Below are 14,027 nucleotides of genomic sequence, written 5' to 3'. Positions count from 1 at the left end.
TATATATATATATATATATATCTTTTTTCGTTAAAGCAATTGCTTTAGTGGCATCAATAAGTTTGTTGCAGGTATCTTCATACCGACAAAGTTTTTTCCGATTCTTGTTCGTCAATTTCTGGTGAAAAATACGCAGACTTCCTTCTTCCATTCATTGAATTTTATCGCGACAGCTGTTTCGCCTTATGGCATTATCAAGCGACTACTGACTTACAATCTGGCTTTTCACTATTTATTTCATCATGTGGGAGGTATGAACTTGAGGTATGGGTACTGGTTAGTCTGGGGATTAACAGCTTAAGGGCGTTGTTTTGGATACAAAGAACATAAGGACATTTGTACTGTGACAATAAAAGTGAAGGTTTAAACAGTTGATCTATAAACATTAAAAATACATTGCTATGTGCTAGTGTTTCCTTAAGTGTATGTCTAAAATTTAACATGTTACATGTTGGTTTTAGAAAAAAAAAAAAATACAAAATTACATACAGGAATGAAAATGAATATAGAAATCTAAATACAGGAATAAAAAAAAATATATACATATATTATAGCATGCATAAAGGTACAAATCCGATAATTTCTGTTTATACATAAATGTGTATAATTTAAATTTGAGTGAGTGAGCGTGTGTGTGTGTCCAAATGGTCTACATTGGTTAACGGCTGCAGATTCGTGTTGGGCGGGGTCTCAGTGACCTGAGCAAGGATGTTACTTGGCTCTCGTTGACGCTGGGTCCTCCCACGTCTTCTAAGGGGCGCGATGTTCTCGGTGGGTTGGGGCGCACTGTCTGGTCCCTGTTGGCTTGTGTATTCCTTCTCCTGCTGGAGGGGAGTATATGGTCTGATTCTTGTTGGACGTTCAAGGTTGGCTTCTGAATAGCGATGCTCACCGCTTCCGTTTTTAAGAGCTGACCGTTGTTGTCTTCTCTGTGCATGACCTGGGTGCCTTCTATGAGCTCTTGTAGAGATGGCTTCCTGTCGTGAACATCTATGTAATGTTGATGGATGGCCCCTTGATTTCTATGAGCCAGCAGACGTCTCCGAAGTGTCGTTGTAGTGTGCCCGATGTAGTTTTGACTGTGAGATTTACACATCTCCTCTGGACAAGTAAATTTGTAAACTACATTTGTGCACATCTCCTTCGATCCCCCCAGAGCGGTGCTGTTCTTCATTATTAAGGCTGCTACAATGTTGGGCTTACTATATATCCTGAGGCTTATTTTCTGGTAAGGGGCATTTGGGGTTACGCCTCTGTTTATTATCCCGCGTAGTGTGCAGCAATCCTCCTTGTATGCAGATCCATAATGTACACGATGGTAAATAATCAAGTTCTCCTCATTTTTTGTCGGCCAATAATTCCAGCTACGCCGTGAGTACATTCCTATTGTTAAAGGACCTCAGGTTTGTATAGTTAGGAAAAATACAATTTTCGACAAATTGTGATTTTTTCAAATTGTAGCACTTTAGGACCTTTATCTGTTGCTGGCATGGTGTTGGAAAAGGAAGCATAGGGGGCTCTCTGTCCCTCTACTATCTCCTCACCTTGATATAAAGTTTTGAGCCCAAGGGAAGCCTGTGGGTATGTTGTACCTTGAGTGCCCACCAGGTTTGAGTGGTCTGGGGTGTGGTTTTTTTTTATTGCAGTTTAGGTGATAGCATTGTTTGGTTTTATTATGGTTTATACCCAGGGCAAGGGCACATTTTTAAACTGTTAACCTAGGGAGAACTACCTTCTCTACAAAGTTCCCACTAATGTAGGGGCAGCCCTTGGCTACACAGCCACACCTGCTACATGTTAAGGTGAGTGCTGACTAGAGGCAGTTTCCACTGGTGGCAGCTCTCTTTAACAGTTAAGAAAACAACAAGCATTTATTCAATGCTAGTAACTAATATTTCAGATTCATTACTAAATGCTTTGGAATAGAATATGTCCATGTGTCCCACCTCTTTGCAGTGTGGAATCCTTTGTTATCGGTGGACTTGGTTAATGGAGATACAGTTTTATGGCACTTGTTTACTGCTATAAAATTTGCGATTCATGGTGCAAGATTTCCGGTTATCGGAGCTGTAAGGTGCCAATAACAGAGTTATGGTGCCATAACATACCTAAAGGCAGTGCCATTAACTAGATATTGCTGCCATAAGTGCCATAAATCACCAAGTTTTGGTTAATGCCAAGAAAGGAGCCCCCCGCTGATAACCGGGGACTGCCTGTACTTGGTAAGTTACTTGTTTAAAAATATTTTTATGATAAAATAAAGTTTCTGGGCTGCCATGGTTGAAAACAGATAGCCATGTAATTACTTGGTAAGTAGATATAAAACTTTTTCATCATAAAAATATATTTTATCTTTCTTTTATGTTAATGCAGATGTATGGTGTTCTGTTCTTATGAAATGTATTGTTTCAGGATTTAGCTGCTTATGGGATAGCACCTGAAGGCATTCAAGCAACATCTAGTTTTGATGACAGTGAGCTCAGGAAGAGAAAAAGAGTTCTTGATCCTCATGGACCTATACCTGGCATACCCGTTTTAGAGGAAATCTTAAGACCTAATAAGTATGTATATTATGTAAAAACTGCAATCTTGAAAACTTCAGTTTTTTCTGCTGTGATTTTGGATTTAATTAAGGTTTTCAGTCATCAGTTAATTTTTGTGGTTAGTGGTTATCCACAGATATCAACCATTATATTTTACATAATGTTTATCCTGGCCTATGCAGAGAATTAGATACATACTCTTAACCCCTGGTATTTTTGGAGGGATAGCTAAAATCCGTGATTACTTGACCCTCTCTAAAAATGCTTATAACTTCTTATTTTAATAGTTCAGACACCACAGATCACCTCTAGAAATGCTTATAACTGCATATTTTAATAGCTATAGTTCAAGCACCAAATACATAAAAAGTGTATTTCTGGTCTCGGCCGTGTCGCTCCGTGAAATGTGTCTCCTTTAGTACTATTTCTAGTAAAATATTGCTATAATACCAGAGAACTGCTAAATTGGACATGTCAGAACTCTCTGACTTGCTCACCTATATAAAAGGTGTCGGTATAAAACTGGGGCGAGTGTTATAAACTACCACAGCAACCCCTCCAATTAGCCTTTTCCTCATCAAAAGACCCTAAATACGGGGAGCCGACCCATAGGTCACACCCAGCTACCCCGTTGAAGGCGCCTGTGACGTCATATTTTTCGATAGCCATCTTGCGTTTGCATGCTCGTGTAAAGCTATCTGTTCTTTTTTTTTTTTTTTTTTTTTGTTAATACCTCGTTATGGATCGTCAATCTGCTTCTTCACCCAAGTTAAGTACTGGTTCCGCATTTGTCAATATTTAGGGAGTAAATTTGCCTTTCGTTTTGCCTTTATATAGGGTTTTGTTAGGCGTCACTTGACCGTAGCGGCGGCGAGTCGCCATTACGGCGTACCCTTGTATTGTATCAGTTTCGAGTGGGCTTCCATCCTGCTTGTACCGTGTGGTATTTCAGTACATATTTTATTTATGTCTTGGGTGGCAGTTTTAGGTCGATCTTATTTTTGTTTATGTTTTTGTTATTTTCATTATTTTCATGGTTTTGCACGGGGGTCTTCATTCAAGCATGTGTCTTTGTTACGTGCTTCGCCGTATACCCACCGTTATATTTTATTTTTTTCATATAAGTAATTTACCAAGTACTAACTATTTAACTATAGTTTCTAACTTGCGCAGCAGCCTTTATTTAAAAATTTGCAGTAGTGCTTTGATAGTTTAATGTATGTGACAAGTCCTGCCTACTAACAGGAATACTGGCAATGACTTAGCAGAAAACCTCATTCTGTTTCTGCTGGCTCTTGAGTGAACATTGGCTTTGGCGGCAGCTTATGTTCATTGGTTTTCGGTTGTATAACAGAATTCGGTGAAGTATTATCGCTTGCTTTTGAGTAGCCTTCAAGCTTTGTTAACTTATTAGCATTTAGGATCAGTATTTTCATGTTATGTTGGATACTAGTTCCTCTAGCTGTTGCTATTGTAGCAAAGGTTGTAAGACCAGATTGACTAATCTTGCTATGATTCACATATATATAATTTGCAGTATGTGTAGGGGATAGGAGTGTATGTAGTAGGGAGAAAACTTGGGCTAAATGTCTTAATTGGGATGAGAAAAAATGGAAAGTTCTTAGATCTCACCTAGATAAGTTAGAAAGAGATAGGAAGAGAAAAGCGGTTTCCAGAGCTGAGAGACAGTCACGTAGCCTAGAAACGACTCCTAACTTAGGTTAGAAATTAGGCTGCTATTCCTTCTACTCCTATTTCCAACTTTTCTCCTAATCCTTATCCTAATACTTTTCATCTACCAACTCTCATGCCAGACTCCCTTGCTTCGGACCTATTTGCTATTACCAGTCTTGAATCTAGGTTTGATAAGAGTGATTATGGATAAAGTGTTCACCAAAAAAGTGTAGGGCAAGTGGAGGAGGTAGCTATCCATCCTGTTGGTTCTCCTAGACCAAAGTCCCTGTCATACTCCCCTAACCCTGGGAGAAGACATACTGGAAGTCCAAGAGAAGCCAATGGGGTTTGCCCACTGCTAGTCACTCCCTCAGTTGAGCCCGTTGTACGATCCTAAGTGTTGACTTCTCCTCCTAACTCGTATCAATGAATAAAGAGGGAGGTTCTAGTTGGCGATGAGATGAATGACAACCTCATGGTGAGAGTTTCTCTGAACTCTCCTCCTACCTGTTTGTTCATATTGGTTGTTTGGCTCCTGGCACACCTCATCTGCATTTCAAGGTTCTAGAAATGCAGGAATTTTTGCTATCCCTGCATTTGATATTTACTTGGTAGTAGTAATGATTTTCAAAAATGCAAAAGTAGTGGTATAGGTCAAGCAAAAGGGGGCAATCTCACTCTTGCTTTGCAAATTGGCATTTGCAGATGCATGAATGGATGGTTTGGCATGCTGTCAAGCTGTCTGACATGGTGAAACAATCTGGCCAGCTAACTTGGGTGTTAATGTGAAGTTGTAGTACAGGGTGGTCCCTATTTCCTTGAATGGAGGAGAGGCAGTTCAGGCTCATGAGTTGTCCTATGCTGGATCTGTATGCTTCCAAGCTAAACAGAAAATTTTTGTTCCAATTTCTAAGGGGGTTATAGACATCATGTCCACTATCCCGCCAACATTACGAAAGGATACACTTTCTGATATTGGACCCATTCTAATACATATGTACATGGCTATTCCGCATTATTGTCTGGGGGCATCCAGATGTTGACTCTTGTGTAGAGATCTCTCTCAGGTCAGCGTGTCAGCTCAGCAGCTCGCGGAATTCCTTTGTCACCTTTGTTGAGACAATCTCCAGTCAATCTTTGTTGTCGGGCTTTCACCTAGAGTAGCCCAGGTTTCAGAGTGAAAAGTTTGGATTTTCCCACCCTGGTGGAGTTATCCATGAATGAGGAGTTTTGAACAGTTTAGTTCTCCCCCTTCTCCCTTTTCTCAGTAGCAGCTCCCTCCCGATTGGGATGTGGACCAGTTCTTTGTAGCTTAGCCCAAGTACCTTACAAGCTCTTTTGCAAAGCCTCAGACTGAAAGGATGCTCTCAAGACTGCCCTTTTCCTAGCTTCTTAGTCTTGATGAAGCATGTAGACAAGTTTCTTGGCATCTTGGCTGGACCTCAGAGTGATGGGGTCCTTTGCTCTCTTATTTGTGAATGAGTTCTTGTTGAAGTCTCAAAACTTGTCAGTTCCTGGCAAGAGACTTTTCTGGTGGATATCTGGACAAGATGTTTCTTATGGCCAATGCTAGCCATAATATGCTACCTGAAAGGATCCATACTCTTAGTTCAGATTGGTGGCACTTTTTTTTTTTTTTTTTTTTTTTTTTTTTTTTTTTTTTTTTTTTTTTCTTTTTTTTTTTTTTTACTTTTTTTAGTATATACTTGTTGGCTTTGTGGTGTAACCAATTACCTTTATGCCCCCTCTGAGGAGGCTTTCACTCACCCTACTTATGTGAGAGCTCATACAGTCAGGTTGTGGGTCCATCCTTAGCCTTATGGAGGATCATTTTGGTTTTCTGAGTAATGTGAATACTTTCTTGGGATTTGCTTTGTTTGGATAGACAAAGTATCTTGCCTGAGTGCTTTTCACATGATGTAAATCTGGTGCTATGAATGCATAATGACTGAACTGTCTTTCTTCTCTTTCTCCTTTCTGGAGGCTAAAGTAACGTCTAGATCAGGCTAGATACAGGTAACTGCATTTTGGGAACCAGTCTTAACATAGTTCCTAAGATGCGTCTGCTTCTCCATTTAAAAAGGGGGCAGGGAGATGGAAAGAGCTTAAGTCTGAACCCATCACTAGACATTAACCAGATTTAGCTGCCTTTTGACTTGAACATCTTATGTGGGGGATTCTGTGACTGATTTTTTCTTGAGTGAGTCCCCTTTCTCAAGCAAATTTTTCTTATATCCAGGACCCTACTAGTACTCTGTCATCCCATATACCATACCTAGTGGGAGGTTACAGGAGTCATTGCATCCCCAGCTCACATATGCACCTAGGAACATGACAGGTTCTGGGTAGGATTCATCTCCAGTCTGTTGTCAGAGATGACCACTCACCCAAGCAATTAATGTCCTATTAAAAAGCGATAGCTTGTAGTAATTCTGTAGGAACAAATAGCAAATTATTTAAGTAGCTGAACCTCTTAAAACTGGCATTCTATGGTCCGGTAACTCCTGTGATTTGGCTTGATTTTAAATCAACTGCCATTAGTTCATTCCGCCGCCACCAGGGACGCGCCACACATTGCTTACAACTTCAAGGCAGCAAAAATTATGCCATATATCCTTTGTTTGTATGAAAATAGTTGTTAGTAATGTAAATATGCAAAGTCAAATATGTTTTTGATATAACCTTGGAAGAATAAATATTTATTTTTATACATTCAACTTACCCGTCAGATATATACTTAGCTATAGACTCCATCGTCCCCGACAGAAATTCGAATTTCGCGGCACACGATAAAGGTAGGTCAGGTGATCTACCACCCTGCCGCTGGGTGGCAGGAATAGGAACCATTACCGTTCTAGAACCAGATTTTCTCTGTCGCCCGTATTGTAAACATACGTTTGCGGTACCTCCTGACTTGATTTTTGTTTTTCATCGCCATCGATCTTCTGGGCTGTCTTTTGCAGGGAAGTACTGGGTCTTTGGTTTGGCATACGCTTTTATTAACTTTTTAATGAATTTGGCTTCGAAAATTTCGAAGAATATATGACGTGTAACTACCGAAATTTTCGGTAGACACTCACATAGTTTGCAAGAAAGGGAAATATTAATATTTATTCATTAATACGTGTAATAAGTGTTAGAACTTTATTGAGGAAATATAAAACTCTAATTTCCTACTTTAGGAAGTCAGAAAAGCATATAACTAGATACGCTTCCTTTTGAAGCTTTAATAGCTTTTGTGCTAACGAGCAGTTAGAGTATTAGCAGTATAGTAGTTGTTGCATCCTCATCACCTTCTTACTCCACAGAAACTACAAATTCATATTTGCAAATTTGAAGATAAATGGATGTAGCTCAAAATGCGAACTCTTAAAAGGTAAGAAGTGAATATAGTGTTCCCCATTGCAGTGGAGGGTGCATCTGATCGGCTCTGTCTCGCTCCCAGGTCTAGACCTCTTCCAAGCTCCCAAGCCCAGAGGAGAAGGAATGTCGAAAGCCGTACGGAGGTTTCAGAGAATCCCCACTGGTCAGGCGTCCCCTTGGCAGGTTCTGTAGTAGCGTCCCAGACTGCCAAGGATAGCCGTTGGAAAGGCATCCTAAAACAGTGTTTTTTTTTGTCATCCGATTCTTCATCGAAAAAAGGGTGGAGTTCTGACAAGCTATCGAGACCTTCTAAAAGATCGTGGAATTCGCCAGCTCTGGATTCTAGCTCGGAAAGTTTTCCGGAGGACTATCCACCTGAGAAGAAGAAGAAAGAGATTTATTCATCAAATCCTCCTTCCCCTGGATCGGATACGGAGAAAGAAGACGTTGCTACGAAGATCCTGAAGGAAATGCAACAGCAAATATCTTCGTTGGTTGGAGTATTAAAGAAGGATCCTCCTCGGAGAAAGGACCGCTTCCTTCCTATCAAAAAATCCCGTCCAGCAAAAGTTTCAGATAGCTCGGACGAGGCAGCTGCCAGGCGCAAAACGCCTACCAGGCGCAAAGCGCCTACGAGGCGAGAGGCTCCAACCAATATTGATACATACAGGATCGAGGCGCCTTCCAGGATCCAGGCTCCTGCCAGGGTCCAGGTGCCTGAGGCGCCTGCCGGGCGCCTGAGGCTCCTGCCAGGCGCCTGCCGGACTCCAGGCGCCTGGGGCGCCTGAGGCGCCTACCAGGCTCCAGGCGTCTGAGGCGCCTGCCAGGTGCCTGGCGCCTGGGGCGCCTTCCAGCCGCAAGAAACCATCCAGGAATGATGCATCATCCAGGCGCCAGGCGCCAGACGCCATGAGCCAGGATCTCCAGCTTCATCTGACATGGAGTTAGAAGTTGACCAGGAGGCTCCTCTTTGGGACTTTTCACAGGATCAGTTTTCGCCTGACAGGGGCTCAAGATGTCTCACAGGCGGCCGTAGCCCTTGTCAGGATGTGGCTGATTCTGCGAGAGGTTTTTCGCATTCAAGACCTTCTCCTGATAGGGACGCTAGTTGTCGCACAGGCGGCCATCGTCCTTATCAGGACGGTACTAATGTGAATAAGGGCAAATTGCAGGATCGGCCTTCTCCTGGCGGGGACTCAAGATGTCGCACAGGTGGCCGTAGCCCTTGTCGGGTTAGAGTCGGTACTGCTAAAAGCCCTTCACCTTGCGAAAGGAGGCGCTCTCCTCCGGTTGCTCATTCTTCTCCCAACTTGACTGGACAGGAAATGGAAGATAGATCGGAATTGGAAGCCAATAAGGGGGCAGGTCTCTCAGTTTATAAGACCTTAGCAACCCTTTTATTGAGAGAATTCATTCATTACTAGTAAGAGGATATTAAAATCATCCTCCTTCTAAAATAAGGCAACCAACCATTTCCAGAAAGAGTGGCAATCGTTTGGACAAGATTCGTACGAGCTCTCATTCATTGATTAGAGGCGCTTCCAGATAATAGAGGCGTAGAATACGGCCTTATCTCCAAGAGTATAAAAGCTTGAGAGATTCTCTTCGATCCTCGGTTTTCATTTGCGATCTCTTTCAGCTAATACTAATTCATGTTTATTGACGAAAAGAACCAAGAGAGTAAAATTTCCATTCTCTCTTTGCATCGGAGGTGAAAGAATGTAGTAAGAAAATTTGGTGTATACGACTACTGTATGACAAGTCATATACGCATACCGTAGTTACCTTTGTGGTTCGCTACGGAATTATCTGTATCCTTACAGGAATTTCCTAGTAAGGACTACGCTTAAATGGATTGTTACGACAACACCTACTCAGCTTCGGTATTTAGCGAAGGTTGTTTTGCTTAAATATGCATTATTGAGAGCTTCCTTAGGCTCGAGAATAATTTTATCATATTCCTTCATTGAATGGAGTAACTGGCAACTCAGGAAGAATGCAGCGAGGCAGCGAACAGGACTGCTGTCATTGTAGGCCAACACAGTACCATCTAGTTCTCGGTCATGAACGGTTGGTTACATCTCTCTCTCCTACGGGATCGAATGGTTAACCGTATCTCCCCCCTACAATCATGGACTTAGCCTCGAATTGAGGGGATTTATAGGCAAACATGAATAACATTGTATTAGTTTTGCTAAGAAGTTTTCAATAGAAAGATCCCTTGTAACCTTTCGGTACTATTTACCGCAATGTAACAGGATTATAAGAAAGAGATAGCAATATGATTCTAACGCAGTAGAGCAATATATTATATGATGCTCTCATGCTTACAAAAGCATAGTCTTATTAGAGAACATTCTCAGTGAGAATATGGATGAATTTGTTGGGAACAATTTTTTCTTCCTGATAGAAGTTTGTTCCCCTGAATGGGCTATATTAAGCCTATCAAGTTCTTCCTATCAAGAAACGGAAATAACATTTGAGAGGGTGCCGGGTACCAGGACAGAGGTACAGATGTCCTGGTGCATATTCTAAAGACTCACACCAGTGGCAGAAGCAAAAATAATGGACTTGGTAATTTCTCGATATAGCGAGTTATTAATCGAAGGGTTCAATAGCCTCTCTGACAGCAGGCTCGGTAATGGCACGGTTCGTTCCTGATTTCGTTCTCCGTCTAACTTGAAGGAGGTTCGATCCCAAGGAGGGACGAAATGATTTAAATCAATTTGACTAATTCCACAGCTCTCTCATATCTCAAGGAGCATCGAGAATCTCTTTTTTCGCCCCTGTTCGCGTTAACAAGAGAGAACCTGTTTGGAACACAGACACGGAACGTAACGATCCTTAAGAGGTTCGCTGCACGATGTTGCACGTCCATGAGAACCTTCTCGATCGACGATATAACTATTGACTTATGTCTAATCTTAGTTGGAAAGAGAGTTGTGGAAACCTGCGAGATGTCTTCTTCATAGATCTCTTCGCAAGGTGGAAGACGAACAGGCTTCCTCTAGACTGCTTCCTTATTCTCAAACCAAGAGAGGTAGCAATATACGCCATTTTTAGTTTAAAAGGGGAATAAACTTTAGTCTTTTTTCCCCTAGATATATAAATTCTTAACAGATATTAAGATAAATGGGCGTCAAAGGAAGAGAGGATGATACTTTATGCCTCATTTTGGCCTTAGAGAGGTTGGATTCACAGAGGTCACGTTCTTCTCACAGCATGTTTTGGAAGGTTTTTCCAAGAGAGTGGATATTCTATCAGCATCTTTTATAAATAGACCTTAACAACCTCTCCACTCTGAGTCTGTCTGCGTGCAGACTGACCAGAAGTGGACATGAATGAGAGGATTTTTTTTGTTTTTCCCAAGGTAAATGACAAGAGTCATGGCCAGGACATAGAATTGCTGCAGATCCTGCTAGATGGAATGAGGAAACTGTCCTCTTCCGATACCTCTGTGAACCACATAGCGGTTTTTTCTTCCCTTTCAGAGGGAAGAATCGCCTTTGTATATATCTGCTATCAAAGAACGCAGTAAAAGGCTATACTCTCTCTACAAGGGGAATTAGAGATAGCAGAGGATTAAGATCTTCGGGATCTTATACGATACCTCAATACGACAAGAGTAGGATATCATGTACTTCGAATGGGATCTTTTTGTGGCCACAGATTCCGTGTTCCGACAAGATGGAACTGCTCCTCATCAAACTTCTTTGAGAAATTTTATGAGGGAATTCTTTGTTTCTCTTGACCCTAAACGACCAAGAAGACAAGTGAATTTTTTTGCATTGGAATCTTGCATCAGATTCAATGGAGACTCGGCAATGGGTTCTTGCCACCATAGTATGTCTGGCAAAAGAACTAAAACCTTCTATTCCTGACTCAACGCTTTCAGATAAAAGTTTCGTTGTCCAGGCAGGGTACTTACGTTTTCATCTACAGAAGAAGAGATGGTTTAAACGTTTGCCTACAGAGTCTTTGGGGTGCAATGAGGGCTCAAAATGCTTCCCAGAAGGTATTCAGAGGGTTACAATAAGAGCTAAGAAATCAGGGTTCCGCCCAATTTCAGCTCGGAGTCTCCTTCGACTTCCAGACTCCTTCCCTTCCTTCGGGCAAGGATAGGGAAGATTCTGCAACGAGAAACCTCATCAACATGTAAGAAGAGATCTCGTTAGCAACGGAAGTACTCACGAAGGATCCTCCTCGGAGGAAGACTCTTCTCTCTCGTACTGTTAGATATCCTGTCATCTACTGGATGTAGCTGACTACAATCACCTCCCCTTGCCAGAGGCCAAAAGCTCATAGGGGAAGAATTTTTTCCACCCTTCTCCAGTCTCCTGATAAACTATGTGGTTGTTCAGGACTTTCGGACAATGTAGCGCCAACCAGGCGCCAAATGCCAAAACAGGCGAAAAACGCCAGAGGCAGACAGTTCCAAGGAACACTGTCATGGTCTGAGGCGGAGAAGGAGCAGGCCTCCAACCTGGCGCAAATGCGCCAGAGGCGATCAAATCGGACAGATAAGAGTGTCCGATGTGGACATCGCCAGACAGCCTCGAGACTCTACCAAGCTCGAAGCTCCAGCAAGTGTGGAGGAGCCAGCCAGGCGCCAGGCGCCAAAAAGAGCCAGCCAGGAGCCAGGCACGAGGCGCCTGCCAGCCGCGAAGCGCCAGCCAGGCTCCAGGCTTCATCCAGAAGAGATCCATTTCAAAGAAAGCCCTGGTCTTCTTTGAAACAAGTGTGATCTCTAAAGCACTTCTTGAGTGACTTGATGATTTCTTCAAACAGCTGAGAATTTAAAGCGCTTGAAGTGCAAGCTTTTGTGAATTCTTGTTTTTTCCATAACAATATGTCATAAAGGACATATTAGCTGTCACATACAGGAGATGCAACTCTGTGTTGAGTTCCCATTACATGAAGGATGTCAAGATAACCTACGAGAGATCCTTCTCTCTTGGTTGATACGTGTCTGCGGATACGTTGCTGGGATAGGGAGCCGACACTGATCCTTAACTAGTGAGTTAATTGTATTTAGCTTAGTAAATTTTCTTTGGGTTGTTTGAAGGAGTTTGGGGATAACTCTTTTCAAATTAAGCACTAACCCTTGTGTTAGGATCAGGTGATCGGGATCAGTGTTGTGCTCCTTAATTATGCCACTAGGCATAGGTGTATTGTCATGTAAGTGGATAAGACCCCATTGACAAAGGCCATTAGGTTCTGTCGAGTAAGTGGATAAGACCCCATTGACAGACCTACAAGAACTCTTAGCCATAGGTCACATCCTCGCTGAGGCTCTTGAGACGAAGCAGACTCCTAAGCAATAGCTAGGAAGTCAACCCTCCGTCTAAACAGATAGGAACCAAGGTTTTATTTATTTATTACCTACAACGTATGTTGTTTACCTGTCTACTCAGTAAATAGCTGTCTCTTACCCACCACCAATAGGTGCCAATCAGCTAAGTATATATCTGTGCTCTCCCTCTTTCATATTATTTTTTAAAGTTGGATGAGTATTAGGTGCATTGTATGTTTGGTTGTATATTCATTTTTTTTTTATTTTTGAGTGTCATGGAGAAAAAAACAAGACTAAGAGGCCTTGCAGTGGACATGGGTGGCCTTGCATGTGGTCCCTTGTAAATTACTGACGCTCACAAGTATTTTTCCTTCTGCAGAGGGAAATAATGCACCTTCATTATCCCCTGCAAGGAATTTGTTGGTTGGTCCTGCATTGGGATAAGTTTGGTAGGAAAAGGAAGATGGGTAGGAAAAGTTCACCTGCCTTATTGGGGAACATAGCCCTGGTGACACCATTAATTCCTGCCAGTTCCTTCTTTCCTGCCCCTGTTATTCCTTTCCTGCTTCCTCCTCCTGTGAATACTACCCCCTCACAGTTGTGGGAAGGAGGGGGGTTGGTACTTGTAGGAAGGCAGATCCTGTGACCTGCTGTCCTTGGAGGGCAATTTGGGTGCTTAACCCGTTGTCTCCCTTAGTGAAGCATCAATGGGGGGATCTTTTTTCCCTAACACTAAAGCTAATACGTAATGTTAATTTGTTCCTACACGATATACAAACCCTTGGTCCTTTACATTAGGAAATACTTTCAGCGTAGGCTGGAGTACGGCCGTTAAATTCTTGAATAAGGTGGTTAGGTAGTAACTACTGTCTGGTAGGTGCGTAGGCCCGCCTGTCCAGATGTAAACACTCCACTTTGCTGTCAGCTGTCTTCCAATGAAGATGCCTGTTTGTGAGCTCTTGCTGACTAGCCATTAATCACGTTTTCCCGATGGGATCCTTCTTATATTATTTTGAATATATATGCACCTATTGTGTTTGATGTTAGTAATTAATTAATTTTAATAATTAATATACAAACCCACTTTTTGTGATAGCCTTGCTAGCTGCCTTTCTACTTTATGTGTTAGGGTTGGCAGCAAGAGTGTGCCAACA

At 42.1% G+C, this 14,027-nt stretch overlaps 1 protein-coding gene across 1 annotated transcript in view; it reads right to left on the bottom strand.

Moving 5' to 3' along the window:
* Positions 1 to 14,027, bottom strand: part of LOC135225411 (G patch domain-containing protein 1-like) — a gene marked incomplete in the record, with an annotated part of 225,305 nt that overhangs the window by 105,209 nt on the left and 106,069 nt on the right.

The sequence above is a fragment of the Macrobrachium nipponense genome, chromosome 13 (assembly GCF_015104395.2).
Source record: "Macrobrachium nipponense isolate FS-2020 chromosome 13, ASM1510439v2, whole genome shotgun sequence".
NCBI classification, from domain to species: Eukaryota; Metazoa; Arthropoda; class Malacostraca; order Decapoda; family Palaemonidae; genus Macrobrachium; species Macrobrachium nipponense.
Note: the sequence above shows the minus strand (reverse complement) of the source record. Positions and strands in the feature narration are given on the sequence as shown.